This window comes from Salmo salar, chromosome 12 (assembly GCF_965601325.2).
Source record: "Salmo salar chromosome 12, fSalSal1, whole genome shotgun sequence".
Taxonomy (NCBI): Eukaryota; Metazoa; Chordata; class Actinopteri; order Salmoniformes; family Salmonidae; genus Salmo; species Salmo salar.
Genome location: NC_138302.1, coordinates 34,646,664 through 34,667,516, shown reverse-complemented (window position 1 = coordinate 34,667,516; position 20,853 = coordinate 34,646,664). Strand labels below are relative to the sequence as shown.

Sequence of the window (20,853 nt, the reverse complement as noted above, 5' to 3'; positions counted from 1 at the left end):
TTCTACTTAGCACCTTTTTTCTCAGAGTGCAGCTAGCTAGCACCAGCTTAATAATTGTGTGTGTGTGTGTGTGTGTGTGTGTGTGTGTGTGTGTGTGTGTGTGTGTGTGTGTGTGTGTGTGTGTGTGTGTGTGTGTGTGTGTTGAAGAGATTGAAATTAGCAAGGATATGAGTAGTAAAAGAACATGTCCTTCTTTAACCTTGAACAAATCTACTTTGAAACAAAAGTATACACCTCACACACATGGTTATGGGATAAAAAGAAAAGAAGACAACTGTACCATGTCAACCTTTATTTAACTAGGTAAGTCAGTTTAGAACAAATTCTAATTTTACAATGACAGCCTACCCCGGCCAAACCCTGCGTAAAAAAAAATTATAACGTTTATTAATTATGAAAAAATATGTATAACATTCCACCCATGAGGCCACTAGGTCATTTGACTGCAGGAAAGAGCTACCTTCAGACAATAGTAGCATGTTATTTGTAACACGTTTTTTCAGTGGTCATACACAGGTAGGCAATGGTCATACACAGGTAGGCAATGGTCATACACAGGTAGGCAATGGTCATACACAGGCAGGCAATGGTCATACACAGGTAGGCAATGGTCATACACAGGTAGGCAATGGTCATACACAGGTAGGCAAACAGGCAGGTGAATCAAAACTAAGACTGAAGGCTATAACTGGTTCTCACAAATGAGCTGGGAAAAGGCTTAGTAGAGTCAAAATGGACAATACCTCACAAAGGCACAAACAGAATGAACTGAACTAAATAAGGAGCTGATGAGACCAGGTGAGTAGCTAACACATGTTAAATCAATGAACAAACTTGAAAGACAGGGCTACGTTCAAGAACACAACGAAACCGAACATAAGTTTGACTAAGAAAATAAATACAGAACCTTACAGTATTTGTCGATCTACACATCAGCTCAAGACGCCGGCTGCTACAGAATTCGTTCCTGTTGAGAATATGTTTATCACGCAGTGTCAAATAGATCAAGTGGTGAGATCTCAATCTAAACCTCAAAAGCAGTTATGAAAATCTATGAAAAATCCGCATTCCATTGGACGAGTTAGAGTCGAGAGTTTGGCATGTCTTAGGAGATGGATGAGAATTGCATGTCTCACTTATTCTCCATTCATTATTGCAGTATCTTTGGATAATGAATCAAAACTCAACTAATAATCTTTTCCACTGGGTTTTTACTTAAACATGTAAAGCCTCAGATTTGGTGCAGGCTGATTTAAATATGAGGGAAATAGGATTTCTGGAGACTGCGAAGGCTTAGTCCAATAATTATCATACAGTACATATAATTCACCCAAGTTTCCAAATATATGAGATGCATCACATCCCAACTTATCAATCACTTTATCTTGATTGGTAATCTCAACTCATTTCATTGTATGATTGAAACGTATCATGTTGATAATGATGTGTAATTGGTGGAAAAATACATTTTTTTTTTTGGCCAAATGGTTCTTTGATGGTGGTACAATTGCAATTAAAGTCCTTACCTGGACATTATCTCAATGTCTGCGTGGTTTTGAGAAATACACTGCTCCAATCCTATTAGCTTAATTCCATTAACCGTTCACTTCCATTCGCTTCAGGGCGAGGTTGCCCTGGCAACAACTCAATACCTGTAGGCCAATTTGGCTGATGGCATCCATTTTGAACTACACATTCTCAATCAAATGTAGCAATTTCCCTAGAATATTATAGCTTCCTTCAAGGTTACCAGCTTATACCACTGACTGCAGAGAGAGAGAAGCAGAGAGAGAGAATGCCATTTAAGTTGTGGCTGTCATTTTAGCCATACTGAAATAAGTGAAAAAACACATTTTGAGAAGTAGAAAATGAGGGACTGCCTTCGATGGGAAGGGTCCATCAAGGATAGAGAGACTTAATGAGCGTCAGATCTGTGGCAGCTGTAATTTCTGGTCGAATTCCTGCGTAATAAGTGTGTCAAAGCCGTGACTGAGTTCCAGTCAAGGAGAGTGTCAGACATGTTTAATCCAGTTTGCTAGTATAAACCCAAACAGAATAATTTCATTTAATAATTTCATAATTTCTTGCCTACCTGGTTAAATAAAGGTGAAATATTTATTTATTTTTTTATTCAAAATTCAAACACACACTATGCAAACAGCATTCTAAGAAACACTTAGAAATCTTGTGTGTGTAGATGTAAGGTTTAGCTTCATCTTACCCACAAGGCCTATTTATTCAAATCAGCACATACAAATACACGATTAATCAAGAAAGGCATGCTTTAGATACAATAAATCAACTGCAAATCAACTGCCAGTGACTAATATCATCACATCTTCCAATCCTACAGACCGAAACTTAACCGCTAATATGTCATCTGTACAATGTCATACTTCCCAGTCATTTGTGGGCCGTCACTCATTATAGCCACTTACCAAATGAGCCTCTCCCATTTCCTTTTCATCCCAGACCCAACGTGACCCAGCCAGGCCCTTGTAAATTCTCCTCCCATCTGGCTTTGCCTTAAGCAGATGTCCAAGTGTCCATATTTAATCGCCTCTGTCAAAATGGCCTCCCGTCATCATGCAGCAGTCAGTCGCTCTGAGGTAGAGCAGACCCAGTCTACATCCTAAATGGCACCTTATTCCCTATATAGTGCACTACTTTTGACCAGGGACAATAGGACACTGGTCAAAAGTAGTGCACTATATATAAGGAATAGGGTGCTACTTAGGACAGAGTCAGAGGGAGACATTCCAGTCTGAGCAGCCCTCCTTGTAACACGAGGAAATGAGATTGTGTCAGGACTATTTCGGAGAGCGCTTTGAAGTCTTATTTTACATCGCCTCAGGAGGGACTGCAGCACAGAGACGTAGGGGTATCAGCTAAAACATCTGAAATGCCCCGGAACCCAAAATACTTTATCCGTCTGATCCATACACCACGTAGGTGGTCAGAGGGCTAGAGAGAAGCAGGGAGAAGTAACACAGGGGTTGTAAGATCATATGTCACTTACTGTATGCCACTGGTTCCCCTGATTTCATATGGTGTTTCATCTTATTATTCATCTTATTACACCAGTATGATGTCTACCTAGGGAGTAATTCAGAGAAGGTGATGATGAGAGATGTTTTACTTGCTGCGTTATTCACTTACATGCGTGCGTCATGGACTAAATGTAAACATTCCATTGTGATCGGAATAATTTTCGAGCATGAATTATTCATGAGATATTGTTCTCAAAGTCTGCAGGCCAGAGAGAGACGTTCAAGGGTAAATATAATAATGATAAGAATAAACACGTCTCAGTGTTGCTGGAAAACATTGGTGTATTCATAAAAAAATAGAGAAAGGTTTAGGCCTAGAAGAGCTAGCGGGAGTTGTCTCATCTATGAGTCTTCCAAGTTGTTGTTTTTTCAACTACTTTTTTTTTATACACATAGTATATGGTATATTGTGTTTCAGGTTATGGCGGCAATTGTTTTGGAAGGAGGCATACAATGAATCAAAACTCAACTAATAATCTTTTCCACTGGGTTTTTACTTAAACATGTAAAGCCTCAGATTTGGTGCAAGGTAGTCAGTCAATATCATTAAATGATCAGTAACATCTCCAGTGATTCTCAAGAACAACAAGCCTTTGTCCCAACAACATACGACATTGACCTGACATTCAGAGGTCATGAATGGGGGTAGGAGACACACACACACACACACACACACACACACACACACACACACACACACACACACACACACACACACACACACGCACACACACGCACACGCACACACACGCACACACATACACACACAACAGAGAGGTAGAGACTCCCTGGTGTGGATGGTGGATACCCTGGCCCCCCTCCCCTGCTGCGTCCAGAGCAGGCTTCCAGGCGAGAGGGCATCCCGTGGTGCCATTTGAGTCTCCTTGCCAGCTCCAGACAACTTCACTATCCCTGCCCTAGCAGGGGGCGGTAATCACATCAGGGCCCCCTGACAAGAGGCATTCAATTCGGCTTCGGGCCCCTTAAGAGTCTGGCACCCAGCAGTCCTCTCTTCTCTCTACAGCGTGGTGACGTTACAATGAAATGGTTGTGTTTTTTGTTTTTTTACCGCTGTCTAAATGTATTTGGAGACAGATTTGCGATTCCGTGTCACCGGGCGAAATCTGAATTGGCAGAATCGAGCATTGCTGCCAGCCCCGGTTCTTCTAGATGTGTGAATGATGGAATGAGTGGGCTTTTATATTCCCACTATGGTGAATTCCAAACGCGATCAAACCCCTCTTTTGTTGGCTAGGACTGATGAACAGTAATGAATAGACTTTATGGATCTCAGGAGGTTCTCATGGTGTCATGTGGAATATCCGTAAACATTAGCGAGTTATGGTCGTACACGAAACAGTTCTAGTATTTTCCTTGACTTTATATGAATGCATGTAGACGATAAAGGACGAGACAATCCATACGATTCTGCGACAACAGGGTCATGGTTAAGGTTGGTTCTGTGGCTTAGCTGGAAACAGGTCGGTCCTCTCTTGCATCCCTAAAAACAGTGGGGCGGTGGTCTTTAAAAAAAAAGGATGCTACCGCTTTAAGAGGTACATCCACTGTCCCTTGCCACACTCGATACATTTCTGCCGGCTCCTACTGTTAGCAGCATTATGCATTTCTTTCCAGTTGTCTTGAGTGTGCAGGTTAGTGTGTGTCTGTCTGCATGCGCGTGTTTGTGTCAGTTTTGGTCTTGGTGTGTATGCAATGATGTGTTGACCAGTGTCTCCAGGTATACTTTGCATCTAAGCATGGCTGGTGACTCGTTGTTTACGTTTTTCGAAAAGCCTGACCACCGTTCCCGCTCGTCATATTCAGAGAATGATATGCTTTCGCCAAAAGCCCAGGACAGCAAGGAATACTTGGGGCATCTTTTTTCTTATACCCGAAATCCACCAAAACTGAGGAAAAACGCTAGTGACTGTTTTAAGCAGCTTTGTGGCCTGCACTGTCGCATAGGCTTCATGGGGAGCCAGGCTTCCTGCAGCTACGCCTTCATTCATCACCTTACTTTCAATGGCCGCCGCGCCGCCTCTAGGCTAACGGACCAGGTAGGGTGTCGTGCTAGCACAATGTAGGGGGATTAGTATCAAAGCAGCTCGGGCGAGGCCCTGCGTCCCGGGCCGCCATTCAGCTCTAGCATGGGAGCCATAGCTGAGAAGCGCTGCGGGAGCAGCCAAGGTCATCGTGGAGGGAGACTGGGAAAGGAACCCTGGGAACCAGCCGTCTCCCCCTGCTAATCAGAGAGCTAGCCAGGCTAGCAGCACAGCAGGTGTCTCGCCCGCTAAATGTACATCTGTTTGGACCGCGGATAGCGTGGCTGACAACGAGATAATGCCCCATGGCTTTACTTTTTCCTTTCTCTCTTCTTTCTCTACTCCTTTTCTCTGTTCTTTCTTCTTTTTTTGTTTAGCTCTTTTGCTTTATTTGGCTTGGTTTCCTTGGGGTTTTCTTTCTTTCTCATCTTTTCTTTTTGGTTGTTTCTACCGAAACACCAAATGTATGCTTACTTATCAGACTTATGCATTCTAACCGAATGCTTTGCACTTGACTGGAAATCAGTCCCAAGTTATTAAAGAGAGATTTGGGGGGAGACTTAAAGGGTAGGGAGGATCCCAGCATGGGAACACCAATTTGGGGGGGGGGGGGGGGGGGGGTATAGAGACTGAAGTAGATGGAACTTTTTACAAGTTTATTTTTAACACAAGATATACAGCCACTGTAATGGTTCCATGGATATTATAAGCGCTATTGAATAATCCCCTGTATTATAACCAAGTTCAATGATGCAATCTCATAGAGAGAACTGGGTTACAGGTGAAAGTAGCTGGTTGTGGAGTTTTTGGCTCCTTCTTTTCTCCACTGAGTGATTGAAGCGTATATTAATGATTATAGGCATCATTTTAAGCCGATTGGGCATCCTGGGGAGCGAGGAATGGGACTAAGGAACTCCGATGGGACATCTGCTGGCTTCAGACCCAGTAGCACATTGGCCTAGTAACTCTCAAAGAGCAGACCGACCAGGAAATTAGCAACGAGGTTGGGAAAGAAAACAAGAAATGAGGTAACGATGATGTAGAAATAAACTACCGTTGACGTCTTCCGTTCTGAATCAAGAAGGCAACCATGTTTTTTTTCACCCCTCCACCCCTATTGGGATATTGGCAAGTTGTCATGACGACAGGGATGTTCTGCTGATGAAGTCTCGCTCCTCGTTGTCCAATCAGATCGTGGAGTCTAAAACTGCAGTATGAAACAGGAGAGGACGCACCTATTCCAGTTGCACAATGCCGAGAAGGACAGCCCGATCCTGGACCACCTACGGACGAAATGGACGATTTGGGGGAGGCAGTTAATGGAGCCGCCATGGATAAACAAAACACAACCCAGCGGGGGACGAGGATGAGGGGCTGCCAGGTAGGGGGTCCAATATCGTGTCTGATGCTGTTCATGTCATAATTCATCATTGCTATCAATACGATGGTCAAAGCGTTGTTTACAATTCTTTTCATGATCGACTTATGTAAAAATACAGATACTGCGCGGTCACTGTGTATCGCTATGAGTATTGGCGGGAATGTTTTTGTGGAAATATTGTTTCTGGTGGGGATTTTTCAGGTGTACTTTTCCCAAATTCGTAAACCACTCCTGCAGGTGGTTTTACGGATGCGAATGGAAAAATAAAATAAATGTTTTTATAAAACCAGGTAAAAACTTTACACAATTCTGTATGTGTTGGTTTCACAGTGGGTTGTAAAGCTATAGTATAATAGGCTAATATGCAGAAACCACAGGTAGCCAAATGAACAGAAAACTATCCCAGTGAAGTGAGATTCAGGCCTTTTATTCAGAATCCTGGGCTACATTTTCCTATTATTTTTCGTCTTTGGGCTGTCTTCAAAACTGGCCGAGCCAAAGCTGAGCTGTTTGTAGCCTTGTAAAAGATGGAGCGCTTAGGGGGGGTGCCCTCTGTTTTTCTCTGAGCACTGCAGGTAGCCATTGCTGTCATCATCCTTTTAAAACGCGCCTCGTATTCTTCTTATTAAATCACAGCTGCCCACAATTAAATATCGGCCGCCTTGGAGGTTTTGAAATGGGTTTGGAATACGGACTTGGTCATAAGACGATAACAATTTGCTACTCTCTCCATAAGCAGGTCTGTTTAGCACCATACTGCCCGACCTCCCCTCTCCTCGACTTCCCCCCTTCCATCCCCAATCCCTCCATCATGGGATCTCTGTGGGAAGCCATTTGTCAGACTGACTCTTCAAACCTCCAAATGAAATGGATATTGTCAGCATGGAGAAACCATCTTTATTGGATCCTGACTGGATATCTGTGGATCTATTGTTTTATTTTTTATATATATATTTTTTTACTTTTACCCATTTTTCTCCCCAGTTTTGTGGTATCCAATTGGTAGTTACAGTCTTGTCTCATCGCTGCAACTCCCGTATGGACTCGGGAGAGGCAAAGGTCGAGAGCCGTGCATCCTCCGAAGCACACCCAACCAAGCCGCACTGCTTCTTGACACAATGCCCGCTAAACCTGGAAGCCAGATGCACCAATGTGTCAGAGGAAACACCATGCACCTGGCGACCGTGTCAGCGTGCACTGCACCCAGCCCACCACAGGAGTCGCTAGTGCACGACGGGACAAGGAGATGCCTGCCAGCCAAACCCTCCCCTAACGCGGACGATGCTGGGCCAAATGTGCGGCGCCACATGGTTTTCCCGGTCACGTCCAGCTGCGACAGAGCCTGGACTCGAACCCACAATCTCTAGTGGCACAGCTAGCACTGCGATACAGTGCCTTAGACCTCTGTACCACCCGGGAGGCCCAATAATTTTTTTTATGTTGTGTTGTTGGACAGTTTTGCGAATGGCGGTGGCTCCACACTGAGATGGTTCTCTGAAGTGGGTGAGAGCTCAGTAGCACAGAGTTCCAGGAAATTACAGACTGCCATTTCACGAACCACTTGTGATTTGACACACATTTTAAATCCTGGTGCTTTCTACTGATAGCCGAAGACTCTATTTGAAGTTGGGATTATGTTGAACATTTTGGACCACGTAACCCCATTCATTAAGTTCTTCAAAATGTCTCTCAAATGCTTTCAAATGATTGATAGATTGACTAGCAAGAACATCTTGTGACTGAAATGATTGTAGAGCACATGTTCCCTATACGTTTTTAGAGTTTGAAGAAGGCCACATTGCTGGTGAGATAGAGCAAGGGTATAACTTTTTTTTCCAATTCAGCATTTTTAAAACAGTGTGTTTTAAAGTCTAAGTCACTTTAAGCTTATCTCCCAAGTCTTTTCTCTTCAGCCTCGCAACAAAACACATCATAACAGCATGAGGCTAAGTCTAAGCTGGTCAGTTGGACCTCCGGTTAGAGATACTGAGGCCATTTGGACACGGGAGATAACTGCAATAATGGGAAGTTGGTTTTGGAGAAATAGCCCCAAAGCCATAGCTATCACTCTGAGCTGATTGCTGGATTATTATGTCGTTTTAGATGGCAATCACTGTCGCCAAGGGCAAAGACAGAAAAACATGCTTCAACCTTGATTCAACCTCCATTCAGGTTTCATTCAGCCTCCATTCAACTTATTAACAGTTTAAAAATAGTTCCATCCACCAGTGATTGACACATAACCTTGAACAGTAGCGGAGAGATACAACAGAGCAAGTTGTAGATGTCATTTTGTAAACGAAAGCATGCTGGCCAGTAGTTGAAACTCATGTCCAGAATGGTTGCTACTCCATTGAAGAATTGCTTACTCAGTGTTATTCCTGTTACAGGAAATGGGTTTTCAATTGCTTTGATGCTGTGTGCCACGTGTAACAGGTTTGGTCCCTCAACGTTAATAAGCACTGACAGCAGTCTCTTACGATGGACGTTTCATAATGGTCTTAAAGGCTTCGAACTCTGGGCAGCAGGTCAATTGCAACACGCTGAGGGGTTTTACCAGGAAACCCATATAGGAGGGAAGACCAGAGGTGTCTTATGATGCAGATTAGTAACACTAGGTTTGTGAGATTTGAGGTCAGATGTGGTGAGCAGCACTCCACAGCATGTACCTCATGACTTTGGGTCTGAGGAGGAAGTGAGTTGTTTTTAGACATTTTCTGATTTATGCACCAATGTCCCCCTTTAGCAATAAAGAATGGTATGTCCCGGCCAGAACCAAGATCTTATGGAAAATATGGAGTCAATATGCATTTCAGTTATTCACCACAAACTTCTTCATAAGTCTTTGGTTTGGGGAGTGTGAGATATTTGTACCCGTTTTACTCCCTAAGCCTTAGACCATAAGGCTTATGAATCCAAGCCTAGATGAAGCTGTCAAAAAGCCACAAAACTCAGAGAAAACCAGCTCAACCTGTTTGGAATTCCTTAATTTGCATCATGTAATCAAGCGATGTTGTCATCTGGATAAATCAACATTTGAACCATCTGAAGAGGACGGATAATAAGCAGCCATTACCCAGTCTATCATCAATCGCCATGGACGCCATGTGTCAGTAAATGTCATCTTGAGGTTGATTGGACCACCCAGAGGTCAGCCCATTAAATGCCATGCTGTTTTCATTCAGAACTTCCAGCGCTGTAGCCGACCATGTTTCCCCCACCCACCCCACGGTTCCCCCCAGCTAACCCACATAAAGACCTCTGATCTAGGGCTGGGGTCCCCGTAAATTACTGTGTTTAAAGGAACCCAAACATGATCAGAAAGACCTAGAGTCCCCAGAGCAATGGGAAGCAATGGGAACATCGTGTTCCATACAGTTAATGTACATTCCTCCCTGGAACAAACCAAAACAAGAACACTTCAGATGATGCCAGTGATACCAGCGCACCTTGAAGGAGTTGGTTGGTTTCTGAACCCCTGGCTTGACGTATGCCTGATGCATCTTGCACGTGCAGATTGCAGGGGAGGGGTTCTTCTGGCTGGCTAATTGCTCATCAGTTGAATGCATACGATATTTCTTCCATTTCATTTAATAGAGCGAGACCACAGACGAAGCTCAGAGAGAGCATGGTTAGAGCAACTATGTGCAATGTGTCCACATTGTTAACATGCAGACATAAAGAGAACGAGCAAGATTGCAAACCGGTTTGAGCACCAAGGGGCTGTCCAGACTCTCCTGACAAGGGAGGAGGTGATGGCGATGGTTGCCTCTTTAAGGCATGTTTCTCCTGTTAACTAATGGTTGCCCACAGCGCTGTGGTGTCCATTTGTGGTGTCCAGTTCAGTGAAGAGACAAACACTGACACCACAAAGACAGGAGCGCCTAGACGCTAGTAGCTCCAATTGACCAGTGGTGTACCTGCTCGTTACGCCAATCATTATTTCAGGGAAAGGCTAGAGAATTGTACTTTGTTTAAAACTGATGCATTGGTCTAACGAGAGCTCACATTCACCTACACCCTAATAAATAAGAATTTAACAAAATATTTCCTCCATGTATAGAAAACCAAATCAAAAGGCAGTGTTAATTGTAGTGAATTTAAAAAGAATGTCAAATGTAATGAAATCGGCTTTCCTTTATCTAGTCAGAATGTAATATTAAGCTCTTTGTTCATATCCAGTTGGTCTGGGACTGCTCAGGACAGGCAGATGATGAGATAATGGATACGTTCTTATTTCTGATGAGACTATAGATCTATGATGACACAGTTCAAGATAAAGAGCTCCCGTCCCTAGCAGCCAATTTAGACAGTAGAATTACAAAGGGAATTGTGCCTCGCCAATGTCACGTGTGAAATCCAATAGCATTTGTTACAAATGGTAGATGTCTTGCCTAATACACTACTTCTACTTCGTGAATAATTTTCATTGCCAGAGCAGACTAGAGGGATCTGAATGTTTCCTTTTCGAGTACTTGCAAGTCAGTCAGTGTAACACATATTTTTGTCGATTAATGTTATTTTAATTCCCCATCCCTCTTGCTCATCAATATTCCTTTAATGCTCCATGACAGTTTCGATCTCTTTATTGTAAAAATAACAATTCGAATATTTACATCCTGCTTCAATTACTAGCATGTTATTAGGCTAATTGGTGGCCCATAGCTGTGCAATGACTATAAGTTAGTTATAGAACAGGTGCATCTCTCTCTCTCTCTCTCTCTCTCTCTCTCTCTCTCTCTCTCTCTCTCTCTCTCTCTCTAAACCGACATATGTTGAAACATTGGCATGTAACTACCACCAATAAGGACCATTCTTTAGCAGCATCAGTCGTCTCTCCCACCCACTTGATATGAATCGTGAATAATTCAAAACTGGCTCAACTAGGAGGATACTACATGGTTCCATGTATAGGGAACCATCTGCCTTTGTTATATGGACGGATGAATTCAGTTTATTGTTTGAAATAAGAAAGCAGAGTTGGTGGTGAATGATGATGACACCTGGTATACTACCTCATAGTCATGTTCCAGTTGTCATACCGCCATTTACAACAGAGACTATAGCTGCATCCTATTCCCTACATAGTGCACTACTTCTGACCAGAGCCATTCAGGGAATTGAGTGAATTGAGTGTAATTTGGCATGCAGCGTAGATTTAGGGGTGCAGGGTTCAGCCATTACAACGCTTTATCTAATGACAAGTGGGGTTTTAATGAAGTGTCGAGCTGTCCGGGCGACGTGATACACAAAGAGTGGTGGCCATTTTGAATGACCAAAGACAGGGTGGAGAAGAAAAAGAAACAGTGGTCTATAGGGAGGCCATTCCCTGAGGTCTGACCTAATGACAGCTTCCTGTCTGTCTCTCTGCCTTGCCTAACACATCTGAGAGAGGAAGGGGGAGAGAACATCTGTGGGGCTCTGGACCAATGCTTCAGTTAAAAGAAGGGATGGGGGGGCTGCATGGCGGATGGATTGCTTTTCATTTATTTCATGATGGTGCCCATTGGTTTTAATTATGGCTGCCTCTTTCAAGTTGGAAATAGGCACGGTTCAAAAATCAGTGCTGTCCTTTTCTTGTGTTTTCCCTTTGTGTCTTTGTGACTGGGTGGGGAGGGGGATGGGGACATATGTCTGTGTTTTGGTGTGTGTTTATAAATGCTGTGCACGTGTGTGTATGAGTGCAGATGCTTGTGTAAGGAAGGGGTGGATGGGTTTTTGTGCGCCATACATGTGTGTATGAGTGTGTGTATCCGTGCGTGTGTGTAAATACATGTGTATATGCGTGTGTGGGTCTGTCTTATTTCCCCAGCACAGCTGCAATAGGAATAGATTGATGTGAAACCCAAGCCGGCACTTTAAAGGCAAAAGGCTGGACAGACGTGGTCTTGGTACCAGATGGGGGTTTGTAATGAAAAGAGTAATCCCTACCCAGGCATCACTTCCATCAATCCAGCACTACAAAGTGATTCATAGAGAGGTTTCACAAGAAATCCCCCCCCTCTCCCTTTCCCTCTCCCTCTCTCTCTCTCTCTCTTTCTCTCTCTTTCTCTCTCTGTCTCTCTCTGTCTCGCAAGACTTGCAAATTTAACATTAGCTAATATTCAGAGAGCAGCACGCCTTTTTATGCACCAGGGCCTTTCTCTGATTGAGCTCCAGTTGATGCATTGCAAATGAGTTGCAGCGCCACAGCTAGCTAGTAAAGCAGGCAATGCCTCTGATTTGTATTCAATGTACACTACCATTCAAAAGTTTGGGTTCACTTAGAAATATCCTTGTTTTTCAAAGAAAATAACATTTGTTGTCCATTAAAATAACATCAAATTATTTTGAAATACAGTGTAGAAATTGTTAATGATGTAAATGATTATAGTAGCTGGAAACGGCTGATTTGTAATGGAATATCTACATAGGCGTACAGAGGCCCATTATCAGTAACCATCACTCCTGTGTTCCAATGGCACGTTGTGTTAGCTAATCCAAGTTTATCATTTTAAAAGGCTAATTGAGCATTAGAAAACCCTTTTGCAATTATGTTAGCACAGCTGAAAACTGTAGTCCTGATTAAAGAAGCAATAAAACTGGCCTTCTTTAGACTAGTTGAGTATCTGGAGAATTCAATTACAGGCTCAAAATGGCCAGAAACAAAGCACTTTCTTCTGAAACTCATCAGTCTATTCTTGTTCTGAGAAATTAAGGCTATTCCATGCGAGAAATTGGCAAGAAATTGAAGATCTCGTGCAACGCTGTGTACTACTCCCTTCACAGAACAGCGCAAACTGGCTCTAAACAGAATAGAAAGAGGAGTTGGAGGCCCCAGTTCACAACTGAGCAAGATGACAAGTACATTAGAGTGTCTAGTTTGAGAAACAGACACCTCACAAGTCCTCAACTGGCAGCTTCATTAAGTAGTACCCGCAAAACACCAGTCTCAACGTCAACAGTGAAGAGGCGACTCCGGGATGCTGGCCTTCTAAGCAGAGTTGCAAAGAAAAAGCCATATCTCAGACTGGGCAATAAAATGAAAAGATTAAGATGGGAAAAAGAACACAGACACTGGACAGAGGAACTCTGTCTAGAAGGCCAGCATCCCGGAGTCGCCTCTTCGCTGTTGACGTTGAGACTGGTGTTTTGCGGGTACTATTTAATGAAGCTGTTCATCTGTTTCTCAAACTAGACACTCTAATGTACTTGTCCTCTTGCTCAGTTGTGCACCGGGGCCTCCCACTCCTCTTTCTATTCTGGTTAGAGGGAGTACACAGCGTTGCACGAGATCATCAGTTTCTTGGCAATTTCTCACCTGGAATAGCCTTCATTTCTCAGAACAAGAATAGACTGATGAGTTTCAGAAGAAACGTCTTTGTTTCTGGCCATTTTGAGCCTGTAATCAAACACACAAATGCTGATGCTCCAGATACTCAACTAGTCTAAAGAAGGCCTGTTTTATTACTTCTTTAATCAGGACAACAGTTTTCAGCTGTGCTAACATAATTGCAAAAGGGTTTTCTAATGATCAATTAGCCTTTTAAAAATGATAAACTTGGATTAGCTAACACAACGTGCCATTGGAACACAGGAGTGATGGTTGCTGATAATGGGCCTCTGTACACCTATGTAGATATTCCATAGAAAATCTGTCGTTTCCAGCTACAATAGTCATTTACAACATTAACAATGTCTACACTGTATTTCTGATAAATTTTATGTTATTTTAATGGACAAAAAATGTGCTTCTCTTTCAAAAACAAGGACATTTCTAAGTGACCCCAAACTTTTGGACGGTAGTGTACATGTCACTGCAGGACATGCTAGTTTCTCTCTCTCCTCTTTTCTTTTCCCTTTTCTTCTCTTAATTCCACTCCCCAGCCATAAAAATGTCTTTCTTTGCCACAGTTCCTCGTTATTACAAAGATGCAGCAAATTGGACACAGAATTAAGGGAGTGGCAGCCTTGCAAATGTGTTAAGAAAAGTCATTTTCATTCCTCATGTATGCAAGACTCTTCCTCCCTCTCTGATTCCACACTCCCCCTTTCTTTCTCCATCTCTCTCTTCTTCTCACCCTCCCTTTCTCAGTAAATCTATCTTTCTCTTTCCCCGTCCCTCCCTCTCTCTATTTCTCCCCCTCTCGACATACCTCTTTCTCTGACTCTTTCACTCCCGTGCTCTCGTGACATCCCTCTCTCTCTCCCCCTCTCTCTCTCCCTCTTTTAGTAATAGTGTATGTTTAGCTCGTTCTAAGAAACTCTATGCAGGGAGTATGGGAGGGAGATTTCTCCGTCGTAGATTTACATCACACTTGCACAATATGTCAAGAATTCAACATGCATTACCATGTGGTGGACCAAATAGGGTTTGACGTAGCGGAATGTTTAAAGTGGTGGTAAATGCAGTATATGAGGTTCTTATGGGACTTTGAAGACAGTGATGTCTAAGGGAACACCTATGTTGCCTCTCTCCATTCTCAGCAGCTTCCATCAAAATCAAAGCATTGGGAAGGCAGATACCCTCCAAACCTGAGAATACATGATGGAATTCATTTCCAGCTCTTACTGAAAAAACAAGCTCAAACTGTGAAGACCAAACTTCCTGCTTTCTCTTCCTTTTTTAGGAAGATAACTTCCATGTCCTATTCCCCTCTTCCTATCTCCCCCTATCATGGAGAGTGTCTCCAAACACAAGTATTCCTGATTCCCCGACGGTGAAATCCGAGGTGCCTTGATGCTCAGTGGAGCTCTGGGTTTGGGTTAGAGGGAGGTTTGGCTTGGCCCTCCTCCAGGTGGGAGAACTGGGGTGTAAACAGTTTACAGATCTATGTGTGTGTGTGTGTGTCTGGGTCTGGCAGGTTGGGGGAAGGCTGGGGCTAAGCCTGGAGGAATGTAACCTGAACACTACTTCACAGGGGGAGCAGGAGTACGAAGGGGCATTCATGCATATTGTCTGGCTTACAGGAAACGACCCTCCATGTTCAAGGGGAACCATGTAAACGGCTGACGTAGGCAGTCGGGGAGTTCTGTCGGCCTGTCGGAATGACTTGGCTGTGGGCCGCCGGAAGAGGAGGCTCTGAGATTACATGGTTAGGTTAGACCCGGTTCCAAAGACGTAGTGTGTGTGTGCGTGTGTGTGTGTGCGTGCATCCCCTTCCACGGACTCAGCATTATGCATCTTTAAAGTCACCACAGTCATGTGACCTTCACTGCATAATAAGCCGGAAGCCATATGCAGGAAGCCGCTGCAGCAGAGAGCAGATCAGCTAGCTGGCTTCAATGCAGGAAGGAAAATCAGGTGTTGGAAACAAAGAGGTTGGAGGAGGAGAGAGACGTGTATCTCCAAGGACACATACCATCCAGCAGATCAAAACACTCAGAGGACACGATTGATGGGAAGCCACGCTAGCTAGCTAGCTGCTGTATGGTTGAGGTTGAAAGCAGTGGAGGCTACAGCCAACACATTATAGAATTCCTAATGCTGTCCTTATCTGTCAGTTAATTGAAGCCGTGTGTCTCTCCCAAGGGATAGTTGGGCTGTCTTTGTAGTATATCTTTGTCCTATTGTGTGCTTAGCTAATTATTTTCCTCGGTAACTTCAACAAAAATACTGTCGTTATTTGCATTTTTATCTTGTTTTGCGGTAGTCTTGGTCTAGCTACTGATGTTTGACAGAGTTTATATCAAACCATATTCATTTGCATGATTATGGTACCTTGTAAAAAACAATGTTTTTCTATAAATGTTTTTGTCAACGTCGGTTCACTTGGTCACATGGGAATGGATAACACCATCTCCATTGGTTGGACAAATTATTCAATGTAGATTTTAGCGCAAAGAGTGTTCATCATATAACCTTTGATTTATGACAATTAATTATATGTGCACCAGCGCAATCATGCTGCACACACAGTTTGAAGAAGCAGTAGCAAGGCTGCCCGCTAGTCAAGTCATTCCTCTAACACGTCCCCTTCTCCAGAGAGGGGAAGAAAGTCACTCTGTCATTGTGTCTGTCTGAGGACGTACAGGGTCTAAGTCAAAACATACACAGCTGACAGTCTTAAAGACCATGTGAATATCTGAGTCAAAACATACACCGCTGACAGTCTTAAAGACCATGTGAATATCTGAGTCAAAACATACACCGCTGACAGTCTTAAAGACCATGTGAATATCTGAGTCAAAACATACACAGCTGACAGGCAAAAAGATCATGTGAATATCTGAGTCAAAACATACACAGCTGACAGTCTTAAAGACCATGTGAAGATCTGCAAAAAAAAATCTTGATTCATATGATAGAATATGCCCATTTCAGTTTTTTTGTTTTATATAGCAGCAATCCGCTTGGACAGTTATGTGCCTGTGTTCTGATGTGCTGTTGTTCTGTGGTAATTAGGACCCATTTATCCATTTGCTCATGGTTTCACGGGGTCCAGCATGCCAGTCCCCCTGCTGTCTGCCAGTCAAGTGAATGCCTGAAATGTGTTAGTGCCAGGAGTCCTTGTGGTTGGTGGAACGGGGGGGGGGGGGGGGGGGCTGGGCAGGGGGTTGAGCACTGCAAGTTATAAGACCAGGCTTTTTCTTTGTTCTCTCTCTTTTCTTGTATAACTTGTTGCTGTTTCTTTAAGGGTTTGTTTGGTGTGGGCTACGGCCAGACAGTAGCCTGTGAAAGTTTGGGTTCAATAAACCGTTTTCATTTGAGAACTCAAGAACTGTTTTAATTGAAGCTCTCAGACAAATGGACTTAAACAATGCTTAATAGAAAGATAAATAGGCCTTTATACTAGGGCTAAAGAGCACTTGGAACACTTGAAAATACAATGTTCTCTCACCGCAGTTCACAACCATGGAGCAACCAATTTCTATAGTTGTCCGGCATTTTTTCTTTATGGAACTCCTATCTCCGCTAACGAAATGAATGGTTATGGCTTTGAAGAGGAAATGGCATGCATTCCTCCATAATCGTAAGAGGTATTTACATATGCTCTCTAAATAATTATGTGGCAACGCCGGAGCATCCAATGAATTTTTCACAAAAGCACTTTCTATTATTTACATTCCTAAAATGTAATGTGGTTTACTTCTGCAACTGGATGCCGAATCAAAGCATTCATTCTGGGAGGGAGTCGACACCACAAAAAAAAAAGTTCAAAGCCGTAGAGAGGTCAAGCATAGGGGTCAGTCTCTCTCGGAGCCTTTCGCTGCCTGCATGAATACATAACCGACAATTGACTTTCTAATGGGGGGCCTGATAAAATATGCAGTTTAATAACTGTTATCATGGGTCCTTTTTTGTTTCCACCCATCTTGTTTTAGTCCATCAGCATCTAAGCGACGCTGCTGATTGAATAATGAAGAGCTGCCGGCTCCCTTCGGGACCCTTTGGCCCAGCTTTTCACCTCTGAAATTCAAAATGGCAGCCAACTTCTTCTCATGCATAAAAAGGCCTTGAGATTTCCTCTGATCGGATCAAAGCGTTGACCTGTGTTGCCAGGCGACCTTTCCAATCCCTTGCCGAAAACCCTTGAATAGGGGGGGATCCTGGCTCATGGAAGACTCTGGGGAATTGCACGGTGGCGTCTTCTGCTGTCATCTTAGGCCTTGTCTATTTGATGTGACCTTTCACCCACGACCACTGTAGCGATCATGAGGGAGATCTGACTAACGCCCTAGCAGGGTCTGAATAATAAACTATCTAGAATATTATCTACCTGGATATATGTCACCAGTGCTCCCTATGGAGCTAAGATGTGTCCAAAGGTTCTTTAATTATACTAACCTCAAGGGGGATGTGCTCTCTTCCTTTGTCTTTCAGGCTATGGCTCAAAGGACCACTCTAATGTTGACCCATGGAAAGGAGCTGTCAGAAGATTGGAAGCGGTCCAGTGTGGACCAATGGGAATGGGTTCTGTCTGGAGAGGCTTGTCAAGGAACCAGGCTTGCGTCTGGATGACAATGGGACAAGAAAACATCTGGACCAGTCGAAGACTGACTTTTTCTGTCCAGACCGACATCGGCCATCTTGAAAGTGAGAGGCATGAAGATGTGATGTTCTCCCTTTAGTGTCCTCCATTTAGTTTTTTTATCTCACTGTCCAATCCCCCTTTAGGCCCCGCTCCAGGACTCATTATTGAGAGCATGACTTGGCATGTTGTAATGTATGTTGTCAACATGTTGATGTATCGTGAGTGTTATTGTTCATATTCAGTTCATTATTGGCTTGTAAAGTTGAGTTTTTTTCAGTTTTGTTCTTCATGTGAACCTTTATTTTCATTTCATTTTCATAATTCTAACCAATTTTGTCAGTGAATGTTCCTTTGTGGGGGTTATTCTTTGAAGTTTGTTTAGTTCTCTGTCAATGGTAGACCCCGGACCCTGTTGTGCAAACTCCACAGTCCTCCAGGGTTGAACATCCCCTCTCAGCTGTGTAGGAGGTCAATATTCTGACGTCTCCACACTGCAAACTAGGCCTGAGCCTTTGAGGATTTGGCAGGGGCGAGACAGGGACAGCAGTAGGGTTGAACTGGGTTTAGTTTGGCTGCCGTGGGGGACTGTGGTTTGGACCGATGTGTCGCTGCTGCATTAACCCCTGTCACTCTTCATATCAGCAGACCATGAGGAATGTTGAGATCTGTTGGCCACCGATGTGACATAACCCCTCACTTCCTAATCAATGTACCGTTACTATGACACACCTGGTTATAAAGACGTTAAAAAAATTGCTCTAATTACATTGGTAATCAGTTTAAAATATCAATAAGGTACCTTGGGGGTTTGTGATATATGGCCAATATACCACGGCTATGGGCTCTATCCAGGCACTCCTTGTTGCGTCGTGCATAAGAACAGTCCTTAGCAGTGGTATATTGGCCATATTCAACACCTCCTCGGGCCTTACTGCTTTAATATACCCCACCCCCTCGTGCCTTACTGCTTCAGTATAGTTATCTATAACTACCAGCACATGTACCTATTCTATGACATGTCCATTTATAAAGTCTTTATAAACCATTTATAAACAGTCCATAACAATCATGGTTACCTTGCAGCTTTGTGAATAAAAAGGACATTGATTTGTGTGGCATTCATCAGGACTCATGGTCTTGATTGGTTCCCATCAAAGCCATTGTCCTTTCAATGGAACTAATGTGCCTGTGTCGCCAAGTCCTCTCAATACATCTGCACGGTATTATTGTCGTCTGGGAATGTCTCGAAATCCAGACTTCATTTAGGTCCATATGTATACCGTACAGCTGACCCCTCCCGTCCTGAATGTCTGTAATGGATGTTATATGTACATAACCTAATGCATAAAATGCACAGAGTGATATTTCACAGTTTAACTATTTGAAGCACTTTAAGTCCTAATGTTTGTTTGAACACCGTGTCAAATGATCAAATGTTTTCTTACTCGTTATCCATTAATTTCAAAGGTAACATTTTTCGACAAGGGCACAGAAATGAGGCGATACTGACGACGCCACAGTGTGACGACTGCCTGTGATGCTTGTAATACTTCGAGCTGGATCTACACTTGAGCATGTCAAATGTGCCAGGTTAAAGCTCTCACGATCCCAGTTTCCCGAAATAGGTGCACAATTTATCCTGGTATTTCAGTAAGGTTGTGTCTCAAATGGCACCCTATTTCCTATGTAGTGCATTACTTTTGACCAGGGCCCATAAGGTTCTGGTCAAAAGTAGTTCACTTTATAGGGAATAGGGTGCCATTTGGTATGCACAACAGGAGGCCCTATTTTTCTGGTGGGTTGTGCTGCTGCTCCATAACGCGTGGCTGACTGGGTAGACTGGTGTTCTCCTAAGCTGATCTGTAGTCCTCATTCCTATCCTCTGGTGTCAGCACTTCTTAAAGTGGGCTGCCGGAGCCTCAGCACTTTCCCCGAAGCCTAGAAAAAGAGTGGAGAAAATCCGGTTAAATCCACACAACTCTGGAATGCATTTTCATTAAAAGGCGTTTGTTTGAAGGGATTGTGTGGTTGAGGGAGAGCGAATATCAGAAGAGATCAGATTGAATGGCTGATTGCTACGTACTGTAGTCGGAGAAGTAATGTTAGAGAGAGGAGGGCGAGAGAGAAATGACCTGACCAAGACACATTTATTTGGCTGCCTGGTTGCTAACAAGGTGTTAGAACTGTAAAAAATAAAAGTTTTATCCCATTTTGTGTGTGTACATGTATGTGTGTGTGCGTGTATGGGTGTATGCGTGTATGTGTGTGTGCATATATGTGTGTGTGTGCATGGGTGTGAACTCTTGTACCGCCAGATAAAGCCACTGCCTGTCTAAATCTCCTATTACTCAGTCCCTACACGTCTCCTCTTTATTTCCCCTTGTCTCCCTTTCCTCAAGAGGTAATTGCAATCCAAGGAGAGACAG

The 20,853-nt window shown here is 43.4% G+C and overlaps 1 long non-coding RNA gene across 1 annotated transcript; it reads left to right on the top strand.

The window, feature by feature from the left end:
• Positions 1 to 5,727: 5,727 nt before the first annotated feature.
• On the top strand, positions 5,728 to 20,636 carry LOC106564886 (uncharacterized). Its single transcript, XR_001319558.1, has 2 exons — positions 5,728 to 6,473; positions 18,277 to 20,636. It is a non-coding gene; the product is annotated as an uncharacterized LOC106564886 (long non-coding RNA).
• The last annotated feature ends 217 nt before the right edge of the window (positions 20,637 to 20,853 follow it).